General features: G+C 39.9%; 1 protein-coding gene across 1 annotated transcript in view; it reads left to right on the top strand.

Moving 5' to 3' along the window:
• The window catches only part of nAChRalpha7 (nicotinic Acetylcholine Receptor alpha7), a 1,067,155-nt gene that overhangs the window by 782,456 nt on the left and 259,063 nt on the right, over window positions 1-25,636 (top strand). The window lies entirely within an intron of this gene.

The following is a 25,636-nucleotide window of genomic DNA, read 5'->3' as shown; positions in this document are numbered from 1 at the left end:
ATGTCTGCTTGTACACGCTCTTCTGTGTACAGTGCGGTTAGTTTATTTCCTAACATTTTGTTATTTTGAGGGGTACTTTCTCTCCTACCTCAAAAATTCTGTTTTGTCTAGTAGGGTTGCACCTATCTAGATTGGCCTGTTGCGCCTTTTCAATATTACTTATTAATGCCAATTTCTGTTTGGCATTAGCTGAATGCAAAACCTGCTAAGGTGGCAATGCTGTCACTGAATGTATTGTCTTGATATATTCTACCGTGGTTCTCATAATAGGTAAGCTCAACGGTATCGTCACCCTCTGGTCGATTTTCATGCACCTAGCTATCTCAGTTAGGGTACTGTGGAATCGCTCAACTTGCACGTTTGAGCTTCTGTGTAGAGGGGGTGCATTAACAATGTCAATGTTATATTGATTTTTCAGTAATGAGGTTATAGTCTCCGAGTTGAAAGGCGCCTCATTATCACAATATATTGTTTTAATGGTTGGGAAAAAATTTATTAGTTGTAATATGAGACTGCGCACATCGACTATGGCCCTAGAAAGTAATGGCTGTACTACAACGAACTTTGAAAATTTATCTAAACAGGATAAAAAAAAAAATCTCTTATCGTATCGTAGAGTATATGTCAATATGCAGCATTTCGCCAGCATATGAAGGTGTTGGTGTGAACCCAACTCCTGCTTCTTGGGGTGTCTGTTGTACTTCTCCTTGGTGCATGTCTTGCAGTTTACAACCACTTCGTTGGCCAGTTTGGGCATATTTGAAAAAAAGTAATCCTGAAGGACTTGTTTAACATTTTTCTGGGCTGCCCTATGAGCGCGGTTGTGTTCGCAGATAATTATTTCTTATTGTTCATTTGCATCCTTGATCTCATTCACGAAATTTTTGCAATGCCAGAACTTGGTTGCTGGGAATCCGGTCACCAAGGAATGTTAGATGCATACTAGTGCAGAGAGGTCGCAGTAAATGGCGTTAACAACGACTACGTTTGCCACCTTTTTGACCAATCCGAACAGCGCGTCCCTGTTATTGAATTAGATTATGTGTCGGTTTTTGGTCCCGAAAACTATAAAGTGTCGCCGTAAAGGCTGCTTTTGCTTCCTCCGGGATTATTTGATTCCTGTAGAAGTTCAAGGGTTTATCGGTAGATTCGACCGTGTAGGTTACGGAAAGTTTACTGTGAATAGTGGCTACGTAAGATTGGGGTTCGTTTTGTATAGCGTTTATGTTTTGTCGTGACAAAGCATCGGCCACAATATTTTCTTTTCCGTGGTTGTAGAATACCTTGGCGTTATGTCCTTCGATGAATGCTTTCCATCGTTTAATTTTAGCATTTTTATTTCGCTTGAATACAGCGAAAGTAAAAGGTTGATGGTCCGTAAAAATCCTGATCTCTTTTGTGCCGTATAGGTAGTTTGGTAGTTTTATTTGCTAATAATTCTCATTCGTTGGTTGCGTAATTGAGCTCACAGTCTTTCAACGTACGAGATATCATTGTGATTGGCCTGTCTTTTTTTTTGGGACAGTACTGCACCGATACCGCTTGCTGAGGCATCGGTGGTCAAATCGAAAGGAAGTTTGAAATTTGGATACGTTAGTATCACACCTTCTGATGACAAAATGTCTCGCAGGCGCTCCAACGCTTTGCGTTGGGACTCATCAAATTCGATAGCCACTTTTTTCGACATGTGTTTATTAACCGTGCCTTCCCTCCCTTAAGTATGGAGGTAAGTGGTCTGGCTATGGTAGCGAAGTCCTTGACAAAACTTCTGTAGAAACTGGCAGCCCTAAAAAAGACCTGAGGCTGATCAAATTTTTTGGTTCGGTGCTTTCGGAGAATATTATCACGTCTGCATCAAGTCCCTTTTTGTCAACAACCCATGTTGGGCTGTTAAATGGCAACCTAGAAGGCCGGATAAAGCCATCCTTTAACACCTGTTTGATTTCTGTGTTAACGAAATCTGCTGCTCCCTTGGGGTAAGGATATAGCTTGGAATATACGGGTTTGCTAGTCTCCGTACTAATTGTGGCAATGATCGAGGTGTTAAAAGGTAGCGCCTCGTTAGAGTGCGAAAACACTTGTTTTCTCTTAAGGATCATTTTTTTAAATGCATCTTTCACTGAATTGAATATCGATCTTTGTAAAGTTCACGTTATCGCATTCGTGGTATTTCAGATTTCTGTTCAGATATGTTTCCATACCTGATTACTGTGTTATGTAAATTCAATGCCGCTCCGGCCTGCGTTAGCAAGTCGAAACCTATTATGGCATCAAAAGTGTTGATAGTATCGAGTAAAAAAATTTAGGCCGAATATGTGCATAAAGCATTTTTCTTTTATATTACTGGAGCCATGAATGGAACTCACAGTGAATGGGGAGTCGACAGGAATTATGTTCTTCAGCTCCTTTAGGGGCTTTACATTACTCTTTGCCGCTCCAGTGTCTATGAGGATTTTTATAGTTCTCCCCGCCAGCCCTCGCTCAATGAAGGGCAAGCGAGACCTTACTCTAAAAAATTGGCAAGGTCGTTACCGTCAAACTAGTCACTGTCATCATTAATTGCATTTAGTGCGGCTGTGGCCGCGTTTTCATAATCTTGAGTTTTTTCCGCGTTTGCAATTTTCTCAACGTGGTAAACCCACTGGCGCCTTTGGCCAGTCATTCTCTCCGAAGAGTTTGGTCTTTTTGAGCCTTGCAAGTTTTGGTATTGAGTGTTGTTTCCCTGTTTAAAACCTGTAGGATGTCGGAATTTAGAAGATGATGTGTATTTGAAGTTTGACTGTATTCATTTTGATCAGCCCACTTACATATTTTTGTGTCGTGGATTTGGTATTAAAATTGGGTGTAAATTATGTTTTAACTGTGGAGCCTTTTATGGCTTTTTATTTTTGTTTATTAAAAATTATGTTTTAACACGCTGTCCTTCGCCGCTGTCCGTGAGGGTGAGGAGTTGCGAACGCAATTGCCACCGTGGCCGGCTGCTCTTATGGACGAGCTTGGCGGTTGCCCCTGGGGTTCTTCTCTCTTCTTATGAAAAAGATATCCCGAATTATATTCGCCGCTGTCGGATACAATTTACTCAGGATCCAAAGCAGTTTTATAATTTTGTAAACACTAAGCGTAAACATGTATATTTTTCACCCCTGCTTACGTTCGAAAATTCCTCTGCTACCTCAGGCCATTGCCGATCTATTCGCTGATTTTTTCACACAACTTATTCTCCGCCTTCAAGCAACATTCAAGCAGGAAATCTTATTTTCTGTCCGTTTTCTCTGAGAACAACTATGTAACTATTATATGAACTTCTAAGGGTCAATCCCATTTATTCGCGTCGCTCCACCACCACAAATTTACTGGAGTTGACATCCTTTGTCATAGAAGGCTTTTGTAAGGGATATCATACCGATGTAATTTACACAGTATTCAGCAAAGCATTTGATTCAGTTAATCACTCACTCTTTTTGAGTAAACTGAATATGCTGGGTTTTCCTATAGACCTCTTGACGTGGATCTCCAGCTACTTAGATCAAAGGACAAAAAGAGTCTTATTTAAAAACATACTACAGTCCCGTCTGGTCCGTGCTACATCTGGCGTCCCTCAAGGTAGTCATCTTGGCCCGTTATTATTTACGCTATTGATAAACGACTTGCCCCCTGCTTTAACGAACTCTCTAGTTCTTATGTATGCAGATGATGTAAAGCTTTGTCTTCAGTACAAATCCATCTCTGCCCAATGCAGTCTTCAGTCTGACTTGATAACTTTAAAAATGATGTTTAGCTAATGATCTAATACTTAATGGATCAAAATACAATCATATGTCTTTTTATCGTTCTTGCCCTCTGCAAGCTACGTATTCTATTAATGGGATTGCCTTAGAGAAATTAACTCAGGTTAATGATCTCGGCGTCCTATTAGACATTAAACTTAAATTTTCCGACCATATTTCCTTAATGGTTAATAAAGCTAAAGGAGTCCTTAATTTTATTATAAGGTGGTCAAAATATTTTAATGACCCAAACATAACCAACACATTATTTATTTCTTTGTTCCGTCCAATACTGGAGTACGGTTCATGTGTCTGGAGTCTCCAATATGGAGTACATAAAGACCGCATAGAATCCGTACAAATCTTCAGCTTCCATCCTACAGTAGCAGACTTTTACTTATAAACTTACCTAGCTTAACAAATCGTAAGACAATGCATGGTGTAGTCTTTCTGCATAACCATATTAACGGGGATGTAGGTAGCCAGCATTTACTAACACGCTTAAAATTTAACATTCCTAATAGAAGGACTCGAAACCTTAGTCCTCTGTTCCTTTGCCATTGTAGTTCGACATATGCACATACCGTCAAACTAGTCACTGTCATCATTAATTGCATTTAGTGCGGCTGTGGCCGCGTTTTCATAATCTTGAGTTTTTTCCGCGTTTGCAATTTCCTCAACGTGGTAAACCCACTGGCGCCTTTGGCCAGTCATTCACTCCGAAGAGTTTGGTCTTTTTGAGCCTCGCAAGTTTTGGTATTGAGTGTTGTTTCCCTGTTTAAAACCTGTAGGATGTCGGAATTTAGAAGATGATGGATCAATATCCATAGGTTCCGGGGACTGATTTTGTTTACCCTGATCTACCCAGTTGTCCTGTTTACGCCATGGATCGTTGTTCTGATACTTGTTTGGCTTTTTGAAAAAATGGGGATTTTTTTTTGGTCCGCGGTCGGCACCAGAATTTTTCCCTTTTTTGTCCCTTGTGAAAATCAGTATTCTGCTCAGCTACTTTGGCATATGTGGCCGCGAACATACTTCGTTCGATACTGGCCTCTGCCTCTTTAGCTAATGCCAGTGCTGCTGGCAGGTCTTTTGGCTGTGCTGGAAATACTACAGCCCTTAGTGATTTTTTTAGACCGGAAATGAATACGTGTAGGGCGTCAGCCCTAACTTCTGTATTGAGTAATGAAGCCCTTTTGTCGTCATGTGTCATGACAATTTTGTTTGTCACGAGGGTCCATTTTCGTTCGACCTCATCGTAGTACCTCATCGTCGTAGTAAGTGTTTGGTCGCCCTGACGGACCGACTCAAGTCCCTGCCGTAATAGGCGCAAAGATTTTTTATCTGCGTAGGAGCAGTCTAATTTAGCTAGTATGGCTTTAAAATTAGGAACTGTATTATGAGAAACTAGCATCGCGCGCGCTGGTCCCTTAATTTGGTTTCTTATAATAGTAACGGCTTGGTAATGCGCGGAACTGCCGTCAGAAGACTCGAATAATTCATAGGCATCGGTGACCATTGCCTCCATACCACGTACTCGTCTTGTACGCCAGTAAAATCTGGAATTGAATTCACTATATGTAATGGTATATCGCAGGTATTGCCTTTACGCTCTGGTAAGATTCTAGCTTTGACGCTTCTTAACATTGAAGCTGTTGATTAACGGCATTGATCTGACTTGCGAATTCGGCTCTGAGCCTCTGTTCTTGGCTAGCTAATGCTCTGAAGCTGTTGATCTGACTCGCAAATTCGGCTCTGAGCGTCGGTTCTTGGTTAGCTAATGCGGCCTGAAATAACGCCTCCGTTTGTGTCGCGTTCATGGTTTCTGCGTTATTTTCTCGTGGTGCCCGGGCTGGTTGATATCTAGGGGTATCTGGGATTAAGTCTTCTTCACTAGCACTGTCAAGTTCGCGTTTAGTTTCCTATGTGGGCCTGAAAAACTCATAAGGCCACTAATTTGTTGACCCTAAACACAAGTTATTGGGAGGCCGAATTTTTTAATTCGACATAATTAATTTTGAATATTATAATTTTATATTAATAACCGGGTGCTTGACGCCCGAAAGAAATTTATTTATTAAGGACGGCCGATATTAATTCACTTTATTTGTAAGTCACCTTTACAATTGCTTTATTAAGACTGTACATTTTTTTATTTTGTGTAAATAATTTGTAGGGATTTTTATTTATTTTTTCCCTGTATGTGTATTTGAAGTTTGACTGTATTAATTTTGATCAGCCCACTTACATATTTTTGTGTCGTGGATTTGGTATTAAAATTGGGTGTAAATTATGTTTTAACTGTGGAGCCTTTTTATGGCTTTTTATTATTTATTTTTATTTATTAAAAATTATGTTTTAACACGCTGTCCTTCGCCGCTGTCCGTGAGGGTGAGGAGTTGCGAACGCAATTGCCACCGTGGCCGGCTGCTTTTATGGACGAGCTTGGCGGTTGCCCCTGGGGTTCTTCTCTCTTCTTATGAAGAAGATATCCCGAATTATATTCGCCGCTGTCGGATACAATTTACTCAGGATCCAAAGCAGTTTTATAATTTTGTAAACACTAAGCGTAAACATGTATATTTTTCACCCCTGCTTACGTTCGAAAATTCCTCTGCTACCTCAGGCCATTGCCGATATATTCGCTGATTTTTTCAAACAACTTATTCTCCGCCTTCAAGCAACATTCAATCAGAAAATCTTATTTTCTGTCCGTTTTCTCTGAGAACAACTATGTAACTATTATATGATCTTCTAAGGGTCAAACCCATTTATTCGCTCCACCACCACAAATTTACTGGAGTTGACATCCTTTATCATAGAAGGCTTTTGTAAGGGATATCAAACCGATTGACGTGGATCTCCAGCTACTTAGATCAAAGGACAAAAAGAGTCTTATTTAAAAACATACTACAGTCCCGTCTGGTCCGTGCTATATCTGGCGTCCCTCAAGGTAGTCATCTTGGCCCGTTATTATTTACGCTATTGATAAACGACTTGCCCCCTGCTTTAACGAACTCTCTAGTTCTTATGTATGCAGATGATGTAAAGCTTTGTCTTCAGTACAAATCCATCTCTGCCCAATGCAGTCTTCAGTCTGACTTGATAACTTTAAAAATGATGTTTAGCTAATGATCTAATACTTAATGGATCAAAATACAATCATATGTCTTTTTATCGTTCTTGCCCTCTGCAAGCTACGTATTCTATTAATGGGATTGCCTTAGAGAAATTAACTCAGGTTAATGATCTCGGCGTCCTATTAGACATTAAACCTAAATTTTCCGATTTCCTTAATGGTTAATAAGGCTAAGGAGTCCTTAATTTTATTATAAGGTGGTCAACATATTTTAATGACCCAAACATAACCAACACATTATCTATTTCTTTGTTCCGTCCGATACTGGAGTACGGTTCATGTGTCTGGAGTCCCCAATATGAAGTACATAAGGACCGCATAGAATCCGTACAAAAGAATTTTTTGATATCGCGCTTAGAGGGGTATACTGGGATGTAAAACAAATCGTAAGACAATGCATGGTGTAGTCTTTCTGCATAACCATATTAACGGGGATGTAGGTAGCCAGCATTTACTAACACGCTTAAAATGTAACATTCCTAATAGAAGGACTCGAAACCTTAGTCCTCTGTTCCTTTGCCATTGTAGTTCGACATATGCACTGCATGACCCTTTTAGGGTATTATGTTCGAACTACAATGGTCTCTACTCTATTACATCTCTTTCCTGTCCCTCAAACTTAAAATATATAATTTTAAATTTCCTCCTAGCTTAACAAATTACAAATTGCTTAAAATATACTAACAAATTGTTTCTCGAGCGCCCCTCGGTCGTCTGGGCCTCTAAGCTTTATGATAAATACAGGAATGCTAGCTTATGCTCTTATTGATGCACAAGCCATTTCCAAATTCTGAAAGACCACGAAAATAAAAAAAACACTACGTCGGGAGAAACTTACTCCATTGCTAATGGCCCTTAAGGCTCGATAACAAATATCAATTAATAAAGTAAATGTTGACCGGCAATGCCGGAGTTAATGCTCTTTTTTGAATGTCCAAAAAACACTGAAAACATATAAGACTTTGCGTAAGCTATGCGCGGCCGGCAAGCCGACCGCTCGTGTAGCAAAGTGCTGACACTATCAAAATCAACAAAAAGCAACAAAACCAACAAAATTTTGCAACGAAACACTAGGGTGATCCAAAATTCACCCAAGATCCTCATCGACCTATAATTACTCCTAAACAGTGTTAACATAAATGTAGAAAAAGGCATCCGTTGACTTCGGTAAATTATCATTAAATTCACTTTATTGTTCGGTCAACATAGTTTAGTTTACTTAGTTTAACATTTTAGGTGTACTGGAGATACACGCGACCTTACTCTGCTGATGCTTAATCTCTACTCGTTCTCATTTTTCATGCTTTTCAACACTAAAGAAAAGTGTGACGGAACTTAACAACTTATCGATTATAAAATAGGACTGCCAATCCTACATTCGGCTATTCTGACAATTCATTCGACCCGAATGAGTACGACGACAACTTCATATATTCGGCGACAGTGTTTGTTTTATTTGGACCTTCATCATCTTCTACTTTTTCGACGAGGTATCGACCATGTCTCAACTTACGGGTCATGGTGTACGGCCCTAAGTACTTCTTCTTCAACTTCAACCCTGCACCAAACTGACTTCTTTTAATAGCTACTAAATCTCCGAGTGTGTACTCAGACTCTGGCTTTCTTGATTTGTTGAATGACTTGCGATTCTCGTCCTGAATCTTTGCGATGTTCTCCTTAGCATCCTTTCGAATCATCCCCTTCTCTTCCTGTAACTCATTTAGGAAATCTTCCTCTAACAGCTTTTCTAACTCTTTATCGTACTTGGTCTTCATGTTGATCCCGGTAAGAATCTTGAATGGAGCTATCTTGGTACTTCTAGGTGGGGAGGAATTAATAAACTGTTGAACCCTGCCTACATTCTTATACCAAGCTTTCGGGTCTTCCGCACAAAGTTTTGTCAATATAGTGATGACAATCCTATTGATACGCTCTACTTGACCGTTGCCACGTGGCACTCCTGTGGCTACCAACAAATGCTGAATATTGTGATCCTTACAGTATTCCTGAAAAACATTGGCTGTGAATGCCGTTCCACGATCCGTGATTATAAGACTTGGGTTACCGAAAACTTCAGCCTGCCTTTCCATTCTATCCACTACTTCGTCAGCGCCAGTACTCTTAGTGGGGTAAAGCCACACAAATTTAGAGAAAGCGTCGACTACTACTAACACATGATTGTATTGTTTTTTTGTCATGTCCATGGGGCCAATATGGTCAATATGATAGGTCTGTACCGGTTCGTCTGCCTTGTTTATTGCGTTTAAGAACCCCTCTTTTTTCCCATGCTTAGCCTCGCCAACAATGCACTCTACACAGGACTTCACTATAGTTTGAGCCTTTTTCTCTAAATCTGGGATGTAATAATCAAGCTGCACCAAGTCAATTGTCTTTTTTACACCAAAGTGTCCTTGTCGGTGAGCTGTGTTGATTATTTCGTTCTTACTGGCTGATGGGATCACTATGAGCTCTTTTATAGAATCCTTGTGGAGAACTTCGTGCTTCAGATATAAGTCATCGTAGGTATTTGTTTCTAGGACCTTACAAATGGCTTTTATCCATTCATCCTGACGTTGAGCTTGTTGAATTCGATGTCTGACTGAATCTTGTAGCAACAAGGTATGTACTCGGCTTAAGGCGTCGACATGTTTCATCCTTGTGCCTGGACGATGCTCTATTATGTACTCAAAGCCCTTGTAAAAACATGGCCCAACAAGAAAATTTCACTGGGACGTCATTCTTTCGCATGGTCATTGCAGTCAGTGACGATCTTAATCTTTCTCCCCAGCAAGTAGATTCTCCACTTCTTTAGAGCTTGTACTATAGCGAGCACTTCTAGCTCATAAGAAGGATATTTCTCCTCGGCATCTAATGTCTTGAGGCTCATGTACTCTACCGGGTGGAATTCTTGATCAGCTGAATCCTTTTGAAGAAGGACTGCTCCATATCCGTACATGCTTGCATCACAATGGACTTCTGTTGCACTCTTTTGATCGAATAACTTCAGTACAGGCGAACTTGTCAGGGATACTTTTAATTGCTTAAAAGATGCTAACTCTTCCTCGCCCATCTTAAAGGATGTGCCCTTTCTAAGCAAGTTCGACAATGGTCTGGCAATAATAGCGAAGTCTTTCACAAACCTTCGGAAATAGGATGTTAAGCCAAGATATCGTTGAACTCCTTTTTTGTCTCGCGGGACTGGGAAGTTTTCGACTGCACCAGTCTTCTCTGCTGATGGTTGGATAGTTGCGTTTTCTCCTATATATATCCTAGGAATGGGACCCTCTTCTTTAAAACCTGACACTTTTCCCACTTAATACGTAGACCTGAACGCATTGCGATATCTAAAACTGTCTTTAATTTCTCCAAACCGTCTTGTTCGTCTTTTGATGGAATAATCAAATCATCCATGTACAGGATTAGGGTACCGTCTTCAATCAATGGCCTGAGCACTGCAAAAATATATCGCATAAACACCGCAGGGGAATTGGAAATTCCGAATGGTACGTAGCAGAATTCGTATTGACCGCTTTAGGTGACGAAGGCAGTGTATTTGCGAGAGCTTTCCTGCGCGGGGACATGGAAAAATCCGTTTTATAAGTCTAACGTTGTAAATACTTTTCCCTTCTGAAGCTTATGTAAAACATCGTCAATCAAGGCCATAGGGAAATTATCACGAATAATCTTCTGATTCAATTTGCGGTAGTCGCAACAGAGTCTTTTGGTGCCATCCATTTTTGCAACCAAAACTATGGGTGAAGCGTATTCGGAAACACTTTGACGAATGTTTCCTTCCTTCAGCCAATCCCTAATCTGCTTGTCAACTTTTTCAGTTTCCTCGTACGGTAAGCGCCTAGGTCTCTGATAGACTGGGATTTTATCTGTGAGGAGCCATTTCTTTTCTACTGGGCTTGAGTCTGGCTTGTAATTTTGAACTAATCCAACCACTGCTGATCTTATGTCGGTGCTCAAGTGAAGCAGATCTGAATCTGGAACAATGTCTTCAATGAAATTAGATGCCATTAATTGATAGAAAGTTTCCGTCAAGTCTGAAATGCTAGTGGAAGTCGCATCTACGGCCACATTTTGATTGACACTATGATGAGTGAAATCTATGTCGTGGCTTGGGCTATTTTCATCTTTACCTAATGTGGGATCGGAGATATGGTCAAGATCTACTGAATGAACTGCGTGGAAAACGACTCCTTTTGCTCCAATTGTTGCGGTTACCATATTAAGGACATCGCTACCGATCACACCTTCATAAAGGGTATCATTATCACGCACTACATGAAACACATATCAACGTCCACGTCATCTAACTTCGTCGCAACTGTGAATGAGCCTAGAGTGTTATCTTCTTACCACCTATTCCCATAAGCTCCTTAATATCAGGTTTGAGAATATCATGATAAATGCGAGTGTACGCTATCTCGGAAATGGTACAAATATAGCTGCCAGAATCGAATAAAGTAATTTCGTAATTTGGTCGTTGCCAATGTTAATGTTTTTAAACGCTCTGTTAAAAGTTGACTGTGACAGCTGCTGAATGTTTGAGTTTTCATTTTTCACTTCCTTACGAGCTTCCTTGGTAGCGCATTGATTTGCCTTGTGACCTATCTGATTGCATTTGAAACAATTTATACCTACTTTCTTACAATCCTTGGCAATATGATTGCTGCCACCACACTTAAAGCAACGTCTGCCATCTTGGTTAGTTTTGACTAAAGTACTGTCAAATTTTGGCTTTGGATTAAACCCCTGACTCGCGCAAATCTTCTCGTAAACCTTAAGCTTCTCACGAAACACCTTAAGATTGGACGCCTGGTACAGACAATTTTTATTTTGTTTCGAATCTGGTATACCCTCCACTATGTATTCTATAATACTTTCTTCGTCCAACTTTGACTGATTTGCTAATGCGGTCATACTGTAGAAATATTCTAGCAAACTCTGTTTCTGCGTTTTCTTCCTATTTTCGAGCATCTTGTGCACCTGTTTTTCTGTAAGCTTCTCCCCAAATTCATTTTCAGAGATTCTTTTAATGCATCCCAATCATTTATTCGTGGTTGGCTACCCAAGAATAATTTTGCAGCTCCCTTTACCAACTGTCTACCGTAAATGAATTTTTGAAGATCAGTCCACCCAACTGTAATAGAATTAAGCTCGAAGTCTGCAAACCACTCATCAATATCTGGAGAACCATTTCCAGTGAATGCTGAAAGGGAATCTTCAATATCTCTGTGTGAACGGCATGGCTGAGGTTGAGAATTAGAAGAATCTGACTCTACGACGTTGGTTTCCTCGTACACTGACTCCTGTGAACTTTTTGAGTTTTCCTCTTGGTCGATATTTTCCCCCTCAAAATAGGAGATGAGTCTTTCCTGTAATACAGCTTTGAGGCCTGAACTTGGTAATCTTAATTCTTTTAGTTTGTCTTTCAGCTCCGCAACAGAAAATCGTGTGATCTCTTCAACATTCATATCTTCTACACTTACATAACTTATTTTATAATACTTTTCTCTCAGATTAATACAAATGAACAATTTAATGGGAATAAAATATTGTTTACGTTACACTAAATTGTTTTGTTTAACCTCAACTTCGTGGTATCGATTAAATAATGCTCGTATGGATTTATACTTGCGAACCGCCTGCTGTCTCTCGTCTTTTGTTGCTCATCTCTGATCACTGCTTTTCGAATTCGTCTCGTTGAACTAAAAGCTGCTACCGTTGCGCTCTCTGATGATTGCTTCTCGAACTGCTTTTCGAACTGCTTATCCACGTCGTCTTCACTCGCGCCTTCAATGTCGCCTTCAACTCCAGTGACGTCACTTTGCCGCCTCGTCTTAATACTCCTCTCTGGATCTCTGCTCCGTCGTAATCTCCTCTAGATTTTACTTTTCCACGTTCTCCTCCTGGTCAAGTTGTCGCTTCAGCCATTATTGTCGCTCTCAGCGACAACGGATCCCATAAACACCTTTCGTCGTCTTCCGTTAGCAATTTTCTTGTCGCCACAGAACCAATTTTGCTCTCACACTCGCAAACTTTGTAGTTTTCTAGTTTGTAGTTTTGTAGTTCCAGAATTTCACAATACTTTGCAAAACTTGGTGGAATTGCGCAATATGAAAATTTTCAGCTCTTCTGGATGGTTTTTTGTCTCATAATCTCTTCAGTTTTATAACTTTTACTTTCTCCGTTTAGTTTTAATTATTAACTGCGATCGATGGATTCTTAGCATAAAAACTTGATGGTTGTTTGGCCGCATATCACACTCAAATTGGCACGTGTTTGGATTGCATCCCGGTTGAGCCCCCAAAATTGTAGAGAAAGGCATCCGTTGACTTCGTTAAATTATAATTAAATTCACTTTATTGTTCGGTTAACGTAGTTTAGTTTACTTAGTTTAACATTTTAGGTATACTGGAGATACACGCGACCTTCCTCTGCTGATGCTCAATCTCTACTCGTTCTCATTTTTCATGCTTTTCAACACTAAAGAAAAGTGTGACGGGACTTAACAACTTATCGATTATAAAATAGGACTGCCAATCCTACATATATGTGGCTCCCAGCATAGGCGCAGGAAATCACAAGACCAATTTTTCGTGTTTTTCCTATTCTCTGCAATCGTGCTTATCCCAATATTTCAATGCATTTTGTTGTTGGATTGCTAAAAACTGCAAGAAATACATTATTGATTTTGTTTCTGAAAGAATAGCCGATCTGGAGCGATACATTTTTTCTACGCAGAACATTTTTTAGGTAAGAAGTCATAGTAAGTCATGCATTTTGTGTCATAGTAAATATAATAGTATGTTTCTGTAAAAAATGGAGGTCTATTTTAATTGCTTTATATTTATACCCTTGCAGAGGGTATTATAATTTTTTTCAAAAGTGTGCAACACAGTGAAGGAGACATCTCCGACCCTATAAAGTATATATATTCTGATCATTGATCAGGATCACCTCCTGAGTTGATATGAGCATGTCCGTCTGCCTGTTTCTGTAAAAGTATTAGAAGTTTATTTTGACAAGTTTGTATTTTTTTGTAATATGTGTATGTACATGTTTTCCCCAGATCGAGTATCCATAGTATAATAAGGATACATTATATTCAAAATTATTAACTTATTTTCAATTGATTATTTAGATTTTTTGTTGATTATAGGGTATAATATTCGTATTTTTCTGTTTATTTTGTCTGTTACGACTCCAACATATGCACAAAACGTGAGTTTTTTTGTCAATATGAATTCCTAGGTATCGAATATTTATAACCCACTCGATTGGTGTGTTACATAGTTGTAGCTAGTCGGTAAATAACAAGATATTCTTCTTTACGTGAAAAAATCGCTTGTGTCTTATTTGGATTAATTTTAATCTTCCATTCGTGGTAATATTCTTCTTATTTAAAAAGATAATTTTGTTTGATGTTCTCCATTTCATTTCCTCTTATGTATTTAATTATGACCGCCTCTTCCAGCTTCTTAAGGGGTTATATACCTTCTTTGTCGAAGAAAATGAGCAAAGTTCGGATTTTTTTTTAGGTATGTAGCAATTATTTAATTACACGGATGTTTTAATTTTTTGATAGTACACTTTATTAACAATGTTTGTGCAAAATTTGGTGGAAAAATATTAAATAGTTTTTAAGGGGTGGCTGTTTCCCTTAGAGGCCTTTTTTTTTTTAGAGCCTTGCGGTGACAGTTCCCCAGGTCAAACAGGTCAACTTAAACCATAAAAGTAAAAATATTTCATTAGTTTAGAGTAATCTCTTGTGCTTGAACGATCGATTTTAAAATTTTTTGTTTTTGTTTGGATATGGCAGCGTTTTATGCTAAAAATGAACGTTTTGGTCTCTAGAAATTTCACTAAAAAATGTATTTCGCCGAAAAAAAAGTTTGCGCGTGAAAAGTCGATCGTTCAAGCACAAGAGAATTTCATTACGAACATTTAAAAAAAAATTTGAAGTAAATCGGTTCAGTAGTTTTCCGCCAATCCATGTCACCGCAAAGTCATTTTTCAAGAAACACCATTTCGAGATATTCGCGTTTAAAGTTTCAAGTTCAGTGCAAGGCCGCGACAAGGCGCGCGTTTAGGAGCGCTGTAACTTTTTTTCTACTGCTCCAATCTCTATGAAAATTTGGGAGAATGTTCTCAAGGAGTTGTTCTTCAAGATAAACCACTAAAAAAATTTTCGTTTTTTTTGAAAATAAAAAAGGTATATAACCCCTTAACGACGTTGACGGCCGAAAAGTGATCTAAGTGGTCTTATTAAATAGCAATACTCCCGCTCTTTGAACAAGGATACGGACCTAGGAAATCAATATAGTTTCGTTGAAAGAATCTTTCCGACTTTGGCAATGCGCCATTGGAGGACTTAGAGGACTCTTGGGTACCTTAGTGGTATAACAAGATTCACACTCGCCAATATACGCCAATTAACATCTCCCACTGAACGGGCCAATAATAATAGTGTCTTATTCGTACTAGCGCCTTGTGAACTCCGCCGTGAGATGCAAGTAGATGATCATACGCGTCCTTCAAAGCCTCGCCTACCAGCTGTACGGGTACCCGAAACTTCCAAATGTATACGTCGTGAAGTGACTCAACTGTTGCGTGTTCTGATCGCCTATATAAACCTATATATACTAAGCCGTCCAAAGCATTTTAGTCTGGGAATTTCGAGCTATTGGCTCTTAAATTGCCTATCAGACCAATGTACTCAAGATTCGAAAATTTTCCAATGAAGTATCCATTAACAAGCCATGAGAGGCATCTATCCTCGCTATCCTCGAGATGCGATGCGTGATCTGTAACAATGGTGAAGACACGGCCTCTTACGGAAAGACGAAAGCACTTTACGCTTATAATCACCGAAACTCTTTCTCAGTTACAGGCTTGTTAAAGTCTAAGCTTTTATGAAGTGGTACTTAACATAATTTAGACTTTAGTTCCCCAAAAGCCTTTTTCCACCCATCCGTTATACTGATCTTCCTCCTGACAAATAGGTCAAGGTTGCAGCAAATGTAGCAAAATTATCAATACATTTTCTATACCATGCAGCCATACCCAAACTCCAGCTTCTCAGACTCCTCAGAGTTTTTTGTAATGGAAACTTCTCTATCCCAGCTACTTTATCTGGTACCGTGCGTATGACGTTTTACCCAATCAAATTTCCCAAATACTTACCCTGTTGCACGCAGAGATGGCTTTTCTTGGCATTAATGGTCAGCTTTCCGGATGCAATCTGCAACTGTTCCATATGCGTTCAAAATTTTCAGAAACTATTAGGATATTATAGAGAAAGATGAAGACTTGTTTCTGTAAGGAAGCTGGGATCACCTTATCCATGAGTGGCGACATAGTTTGGCCTGCATTCCCTAGTATAAACGGCATCACCTTGAACTGCTAAAGTGGACGACTAGGGATCGTGAAAGCTGTTTTATCACTAGAACCTTGATCAAATGGTATGTGCCAACCAAACTACTAATAAAATTACCTTTGGGCAAAAGACTAATGATACCGTCAATTTGTGGCAAAGGATATGCGCCCTTGACAGACACCGCGTTGACTTTACGACTATCGAGACAAAGCCTAACCGTTCCGGGCTTTTTGAACTAGGACTACTGGTGATGACCAGGCACTATCCCATTCCTCAATTACCTCTAACTGCCGTATTCGATCTACTTCTACATAAAGTAATTTTTGTACGGCTGGAGATACAGGAAAATGCCTTTGCTTGATGGGTTTTGCATCTCCAGGCTTTTTTTACCTAACTCCGATATTTCAAACGATGGAACATTTTTTACAACTTTCTGCAGACCTTTTCTCTGCTCTTCAGAAGTTTTTTGTGCGCTCAGCTCCGATGTCTGAACATCTGGATGTAACAGATAAAAAAGGTTCCAATATGGTTCCATCCAATAAAGGTTCCATAGAAAATATTTATGAAAAATGTTTTACCGACGTTGTTTAGTACAAATTTCTGGGTACTTAATTAAATTTTTTCATAAAAAAATATTACATAACAAAAATGTTATAGCCAAATTCCCGGATCGTCTTTTTTCGATGGTGTCTTGCGGTGGACATGATTTCTCGAAAACGGTTCATCCGAAATCCAAAATTCAAAAAAGTTTAGTTAATATATTGTATTGTCTAGTCCGTAAACGAGGGATTTTTAAAAATTTTGATTAAAAAAAAATGGCGACGTTTTTAACAAAAAATGTACTTTTTCAAGGTATAAGATTTTCTTTTTTTGTGCTTTAAAAAAGGAGTTTTAAAAAAAAAAATCTTTTGTTCACGGACTAGCTAATATCATAATAAATAAGTGGACAAAATTTTGTGTTGATCGGATTAGTAGTTTTTTAGTAATCGTGTCCACCGCAAAGGTAATTTCCCAAAAAAAAGATTCTGAGATCATCGCGTTTAAAGTTTTAAGTTTGTTCAAGTTTTATATGCAGATAGTGCGCTATAAATAGCTACAGCTTAGGTTCTAATGCTCCGATCGTTATGAATTTTTGTGAGAGTATTCCCAATAGAATATACTTAAAGAATATGCAATAAAAAAAAAATCGATTTTTTCATATATCACAACTGTATATAACCCCTTAAGCATTGAAAGCATTGTAATTATTCAAATATACTCATATTCCTTATTACACATTCCTTAATATTGTATTATTTGTGCAAAGAGAATTGACGACAAAAACATTTGAGCGACAGTGAAATCGTTTGAAACGACCTCTTGTTAAGTTTAAATAAGTGGTCAGAGCATCAGGCAAGGCGGTTAGACAGTAGAAAGGAAAGCAACTCGTCAATAAATAATTGGTTGTCAAAACCAAATAGAGTTAGCGAAATGGAGTTAAGTGAAGCTCAGTTAATAACGATCGTTGTGTTTATAACTGGAGTGAAGAAAACGTTGAGCGATATCCTTTTTGCGAAAAGCCCAAGGGAACTACCGACAGCTCTTGCTTTGGCGCAGGAGGTCGAATATAACCATGAGCGTTTACAATTTGCCCTTAATTACTCGAGAAAATTAGGAGACAGAGGTCAGAGAACCGATCAAAGACACAACGATAGGGATAGAAATTCACTTATGCCCATACAAAACAAAACCCCTTATTTTACTTACGGTAGCCAGGAAAGGCAAGGTCGCATCCAGTCAATGAATCATGATGTTTCTATGCGCACTATTCGAACGGGTCATGATCAACTTAGGCAAACTCCGTTTCCGACTCAGGGAAATGTTTGGCCACCTCCGCAACAAATTGTTTAGCCAACTGAACAAAAAAATACATGGCCAACACACAATCATAACTCATGGCAAACTCAAAAACAGAAGTCACGTCAGGATCAATTACACACTGGTTATGCACAGCCATGAAAGAGACCAAATAGTTGCACTGCAAGTTTTACAGGACCAAAACAACAAAGGATTAATTACTAATAAATCTACTTCCATGGGGAAGGGGAAGGTACGGAAGACGCCGACGATTATCATCAGGAAGCTGAAGCGACCGTTGAAGATTTTGAAGACGAGCTCACAGGTTATGATCATATTCATTTTTTAATCCACCGCCACATTTTAATATCCACATATTCATTTTTTTTTAGGGACCCCTGCTACCCTACATAGAAAGAAGGATAGCAGGGCGAACCATAAAACTTTTGAAAGACACCGGGGCTTCAAAAAACTACATACAGCCCCTTTCTGAACTAAAATACACCACGCCGGTACAAAAAGAATTCACAGTTAAATCGTTGCAAAATATAAATGCTTTATTAATATTTTTAATACAGATGTTCCCTTCTTCATTCCCCCAGACCTTTCTAGTTTGACCCCATAATAGGACTTGACTTACTAACACAGACAAACGCAATCCTAGATTTGAAAACCAAAACTCTAAAAATCAACAATGAAGTCGAGCCAATTACATTTTTAAGTGTAATAGTGTAAACTTCGCCAATATCAATGACATTGTTGTACCAAACCAGATATCCAATAAATTTCACACAATGCTTAGAGACTGAATGGCTATCTTCACAGAACTGGAAGAAGCACTGCCGCTTAATACCAATATTATTGACACAATACGTACCGAAGACGATCAACCCGTATATTTAAAACTTCATCCGTACCCCTTAGGCTTAACAGATTAGATAAATAAGGAGACAAAACACTTGTTAAAGGACGGAATTATCAGGCCTTCGGCGTCACCTTACAATAATCCAGTTTGGGTAGTCGATAAAAAGGTACAGAGAAATGGGAAATACGAAAAAAAGGTTGGCCAATGATTTTAGGAAGCTTAACTTAAAAACCGTATACCATCATGTCAAATTTTGGAAAAGCCAAGTTTTTTAAAACCCTCGACCTCAAATCGGAATTTCTTCAAATTTAAATGGCGGAAAGGGATAGGAAGAAAACAGCCTTTTCAATTGGAAATGGAAAAATATGAGTTTTGCAGATTAACGTTTGGCCTGAAAAAGCTCCAAGTATTTGTTTCTAAATGCATAGCGACTTTTTGATAGTGGACTGTATATTTTATTGTTCTTGATTGTTTCGCTGTCTAATAAGTACTAAAAAAAATTTGCAATGTTGCCATAGGTGCTGCTTATTTCTACAAGTGGTGTGTACACATTGTTTTGATCTTAAGACTAAAATATAGAGATGACAATATGAGCTTAACTTAAGGGGAGGTTCTTTTGGATTTTTTTGAAAAAATCGATTTTTTTTTTTTAATAAAATGTAAGTTAAATATGTGTAGAATATACGTGCCAAGGGATATTTCGATGCGACGCGTATTTCTTGAGCTAGAGCGTTTCAAACATACCCATGATAACAAGAAAGCTATCTAAAGGAAAAGTTTCAAAAAACTTTAAACGCGTTTTTCTCGGAACCATGTTTTGAAACCTCTTGTCGCGCACAGGGCTCGTTCTATTGATCCGATTTCCTTCATTCAAAAATGTTTAAAAGTACATACTTTTTTGTATGCCTTATACCTAAAATTGGCATAAAAAATTGTTTATTTATAATTTTTAAACGAGATCAAAGTAAAAAAAAAGAAAAAAATCTAAATTTTTTTTCTAAACGTCCATGAAATTGGTTTATTTTTACCTAAATTAATTGTCGTTAGGTATAAGGCATAGGAAATTCCATCAATTTTAATAAATTATATACATTTCTAATTTAAGTTCACTACCAGCGGCCCTACACTCGACAAAGCAGAAAAATAGAGGTTTGCGAGATCCACCATTTTGAAGCCGCCATTTTGAACTTCCTCAATATTGAATATTTTTTTTAATCGTTAATAAACAACGAATCAAAAGTTCAAAAGCATAAGTTCGTATGTCTTTTCATTTTCCGGCAATCCATTCTCAAAGTTTGCTTAATTTTCGGAAAAATCCAAAAGAACCTCCCCTTAATACCTAAGCGATAGTTTCCAAACATCCCGGCCCACCCTGAAACACGGTTTCTGAATGAGGTAATTCCGCAATTTTCGTTATTGGCCGGATCTTGAACCTTACTGCTCGCACGACGTTGTCCTTTCCTGGGAAGGTTTCGATCACCCTCGCTAGGTGCCATGATGCTGGTGGTGTGTTGGACTCCTTGACGAGCACAACGCTGCCGATCTTAATGTTGGTTGTTGCCTTGGTCCACTTTGGTCGCTGCTGAAGACTAGTCAGGGTCGTGAGTTGACAACCGCACCGATCTGCGCCAGCAAGGTGCGCATTTGCTCATGTGTTAGTGTGCTGCTGCCAATGATTCGTCGAAGATGCAGTTTAACACATCGAAATGCTGATTCCCACTTTCCTCCCCAATGCGGAGCACGAGGTGGGATGTAGGTAAATTGGATACCTTCGTCTGCTAGAGAGTTCGCTACGTGATCCTTGTGTTGTGTTGAGCTCAGTAGCTGCTGCATTTCATCCAGGGATCGCTTGGCTCCGATGAAATTTGTTCCGTTGTCGCTGTACATGCGTGCACATTTGCCTCGTATAGAGAAAAATCGTCTCAATGCCGCCAGAAATGTTTCCGTGGTGGCGAGCTCTATATGGATCGTCGACGTAACCATACACACAAATAGGCATATGTATCCCTTGCTGATGCGCGGCTTGCGCACCTTAGCGTCCTTCAGAAGAATTGGTCCTGCATAATCGCATCCAGTGCTTACGAATGGCAGTGCTTGCGTTATACGTACGCTGGGTAGATCTGCCGTACGTTGATGCATTATATGTTTTCTCTGTCGAAAGCACGCAATGACGAAGACAATGACGAAGAGAGATGAGACCTGCATCCTGGAAGGTTGACTTGGTGCTCATGTTCTATTATCAGGAAGGTGATCCGATGAGCCGATGAGGTAACCGATGAGGTATGGTTTCCAAGATCTCGGCGGTGCGGTTCCCAACAAACGTCTTTAGCTGGGCTGGTGAGTACGCTAGCCATGTTAGGACTATTGTGGAGTCGCTCCATGCATAGATAGTCAAATCCTTGTGTTTTAATCCAGCCTTGATGGATTGCAAAAGTTGGCTTAGAAGATGTGCACCGCACAGTTCCAGGCGTGGCAGAGATTGTTGCTTTAAAGGTGCCACCCTTGTTTTTTGCTGCAAGTATGGCCACCGAAATGGTTCCATCGTCCTTAACCTGTCGGCTGTACACTACGGCTGCACATGCTTTCGTAGATTCGTCTGAAAATCCGTGCAATTCGATCTTGTGGGTGTCGCTCTCGACCAAGCGTGGTATCTGAAATTGTGGTAGGTTTTCTAAATCTGCTCGCCATTTGAGCCACTTGTCGGCTTATTTGTTCGGTAGTTCGTCGTCCCAATTCAAATTTAACAAATTGAACTAAACTACGGTTGGTGCTAATAGACCGAGAGGGTCGAATATGCGTGACACATCCGACAACACTTGCCTCTTGGTGCAGCTTGGACTCTTTGCTAGATTCACAGTGTACGACAATGTGTCTTTCTTAGGGCGCCAATGCAGCCCTAGAACCTTTACTGATGAGTGTGAGGAATTTGTGTTATCCTCCGATTCAATGTATTTGGTATTCGATCCCCATTACCCGAGCTCTAGCGTATCACAGGACATCAGTTGGACGAGTTCATCCCGATTGCGTCGCAGCTCATTCTCACTATTGGATCCAGTGAGAACGTCATCCACATAGAAGTCTTCCATCAAGATTTTTGCTGCAGTTGGAAACTCCTTCTAGTGGTCAGCAGCCAGTTGTTCCAGTACTCGAACTGCTAGAAATGGTGCGCATGATGTTCCATACCTCACCGTATAAAGTTGGAAGTGCTTGAATGGATCTGATGGATCTTCTCGCCATACAATTCTCTGAGAGTTTTATATGTTTTTCGCTCACCCAGATTTGACGGAACATTTTTCCTATGTTCGCTGAAAATACGTATTTGTGCATACGGAAACGCAGGCACACAGCAAACAAGTCTCGCTGAATACTGGATCCGATCGAGAGTGTGTCGTTTAAGGCCTTGGCCGGCGTCCCGGTATGAGCCGTCGAAGACTACTCTGAGTTTCCGACCCAATACAGGATGATGAGGTAGATAAAACATCCTTTCATTGGGAATTTCGCTCGGTGAGATTTCTCGCATGTGTCCTAGACTTTGATTTTCGCTTATGAAGTTTACGTTATCCTTGCTTTGCTGATGATTTTTTTTAATCGTCGTTCAACCGATTTGAACCGCTGCAAAGCTCCTTGAAGGGTGTCTGAGAATTCAGAATCTGAGGATGTAAAAGGAAGCTCTACGATGTATTTGTCATTATCGTCTCGAGTTTGTGTGTTGAGAAAGTGTTTCTCGACATCTTTGTCCTCAGGTTCTGCCTTGCGATGAATGCTTTCCAGCTCCCAAAATCGTCTGAGAGTGGCGTCAATATCGATTGTTGTTGTGAGGGCCATAGTGTTGCTTGCCCGTGGTGCAAACAGTAATGTTTTTTTTTTTTTTTTTTTTTTTTTTTTTTTTGTAATTGCAGGATAACGTTTATTTAAAACTGTCCATTAGGGACAACCATTAAATGTTATCACATAAACTTCACTTATAGATAATTTTAAATATTAATATGGTAGAAATAAATTAGAGTAGTAAGGGGAGGTCCAACGGGTGTGTCCTTTTTAGTCTTCTGGGCTGCTCGCTGTTGTCCAGCAGGGAGCTGGCCAACAGGTTCGGGTGATTATGAAGCCTCTGCATGTAACGTGCGCTGCTTCTTTGGATCTCGTCCTTGACCCAAGGGAAATTGAGAGCAAACAGTAATGTGATCACCCATCCAAAAACTGATGAAATAGCGATTAGCTTGTCAAATATCAAATATAGCTTGTTGTCAAATATCTTCCTTCCAGTAATAGCACTCCAAACATGCTCGCTGCCCAAAAGAATATCGACTGGGCCACTTGTGCTAAATTGTGAATCTGCTAGTTGTAGATCGTTAAAAACTTGTAGTGCAGACGCCTTTCGATGCTCTGCCTTTCCAATGATGAGGTGATCTTTCCAAGCACGTGAGCCTGGACTACCAGTTGATCCTCTGATATATCCAATCCCGTATATGATGTTTTTGAAACCAGACAAAACATCCCTTTGTTTTGTCTGCTTTAATTGATGAAATTCCCGTGACCAATATGCGGGATGGCGTACGAGCCAAACCAAGTGCGTGTATACAGCGTTCAGATATGACAGTTCTGACACCATAGCCGTGGGAAGGGTGCTTCTGTGTCATCCATTTGATTGTGTTGAACTTGCAGTGTCTTGTGCACATACAATTGCTGCGGAGCCTTCGGTTTGTGCTATGTGACTAATAGTCACCGATGAGATGTGTGCGTTAGGATCATCCTGATCCTCACCAGTTTGAACGATACCAATTGCGTGTTGCGTACCTTGCAGATGCAATAGTGTATGGTGCTGAGCTTTATATTGTCTGCAGTTGAACGTTGATTTGCATCTTCTGACCCAATGACCAGATTCTCTGTCCTGCAGACATACCCAAACATTGTGAACATCCATACAGACGATGTTCTGTGGAATAGCAATTGCTGCACTTGTTTTCATCAAGCGCAACCAACGAATGTATGACCTTCTTTGTTTTGTCACCAATAGAGGCTGTCGTTTTCCCTCCAGTTGTTTCGCTCCAACTCCTCGCAACGCGCATCCAAGAATTTGATGAATTCCTCTAGTGTAGGTGAGTCTGACTCCACACTGCGTTCGATCCATCTGCGTCGAGTATCTGCGTCCAGTTTTTCCAACGCCAGTTAGATGATCCAACAGTCTCGTCCTGTTTTCTCAATGGCATCCAAACCACGCACGATTTCGTTTGCGCCGTCTGACACCTTCCGCAAGGTTGCTGCATCAGACCTTGTTGTTGTTGGCAGCTTCATAAGCTGCTCCATAAATGAATTTAGGATGTGCCGTGGACGATTTTATCTTTCATTAAGTCGCTCCCACGCTGTGTTGTAAGCTGCATCCGTAATAGTTAGATGTCGCACCAAGTTTGCAGATTCGTCGATTAGAAAAGATTTAAGATGATGAAATTTGTGCGTATTTGTCAAATTCGCCTTGTTGTGAATTGTGCTCTCGTAAATGTCTTTGAAAGCTAGCCACTCCGAGTAGTTGCCAGAAAACCGTTTTATTTGAATTTTAGGCAATTCGCTTTCAGCTGATGCCTCTACGATTTGTGCGGTACCTGTATTCACCGCACTGACGTCACCTCTTGTAGGTCTTGGCAATTGCGCAGTGGCTCGATCTGCCGCCAACTGCTCGAATAATTGTTGAAGTTGTTGTAGCAAACTGATTATTGCGTCGTTGTTGCCCGTTGCTGCCGTTCGCGCTACTCACAGTGGATGGGCTAGGTCTTGTACCTTCTATCGCCGAAAGTAATGAATGCGCCCGTAGATACTTTTCCTCGTAGAAAGCGTTGTCAGGCTCCGGATCCGCATATCCATCTACTTCGTGTAGAACAGCTATTTCGCCACCAAATCGAATGAATTCCTTCCATGTTGTGTTGAGATGCTCCAGCTGCGAAGACACCTCCGCCGATGTGGCGGCTGATTGGTGCGCGTCCTCAGCCCAAGCCAAGCTCCGTGTGATATTGGCCTTGAGTCAGGCGCGTCCCTTCACCAATGCCTTTCATTGATCCATTGAAGAACAATTACCATGAGAACCAAAGCACAGAAAACAACAAAAACATCCGGCTTGAAGGACAAAACAATGTTTCTAAATGCGTAGCCACTTTTTGATAGTGGACTGTATATTTTATTGTTCTTGATTGTTTCGCTGTCCAATTGGTACTAAAGAAAATGTGCATTATTGCCATAGGTGCTGCTTATTTCTACAAGTGGTGTGTACACATTGTTTTGATCTTAAGACTAAAATATAGAGATGACAATATGAGCTAAACTTGATACCTAAGCGATAGTTTCCGAACAGTATTTTTCAACGTGCCATAGATGATGTTCTTAGGGACCAAATAGGGAAGTAACTTATGTTTACGTTGATGACGTGATAATTTTTTCTACAGATATGGAGGACCACGTGAATAACATTTCTTGGGTACTGGATAAACTGTTTGAGGCCAACATGAGGGTCTCTAAAGAAAAATATTTTTTTTAGAGAAAGCGTAGAATAGAACCAGTCCTAGTAAAGTAGATACTATCAAACCCACAAGTTTATTCAGTGTTCGATCATTCTTAGGGTTGGCCAGCTATTACCGCTGCTTCATCAAGGACTT

This window comes from Drosophila bipectinata, chromosome XR, assembly GCF_030179905.1.
Source record: "Drosophila bipectinata strain 14024-0381.07 chromosome XR, DbipHiC1v2, whole genome shotgun sequence".
NCBI classification, from domain to species: domain Eukaryota; kingdom Metazoa; phylum Arthropoda; class Insecta; order Diptera; family Drosophilidae; genus Drosophila; species Drosophila bipectinata.
The sequence above is the reverse complement of the archived record's forward strand: the minus strand, read 5'-3'. Positions and strand labels throughout refer to the sequence as shown.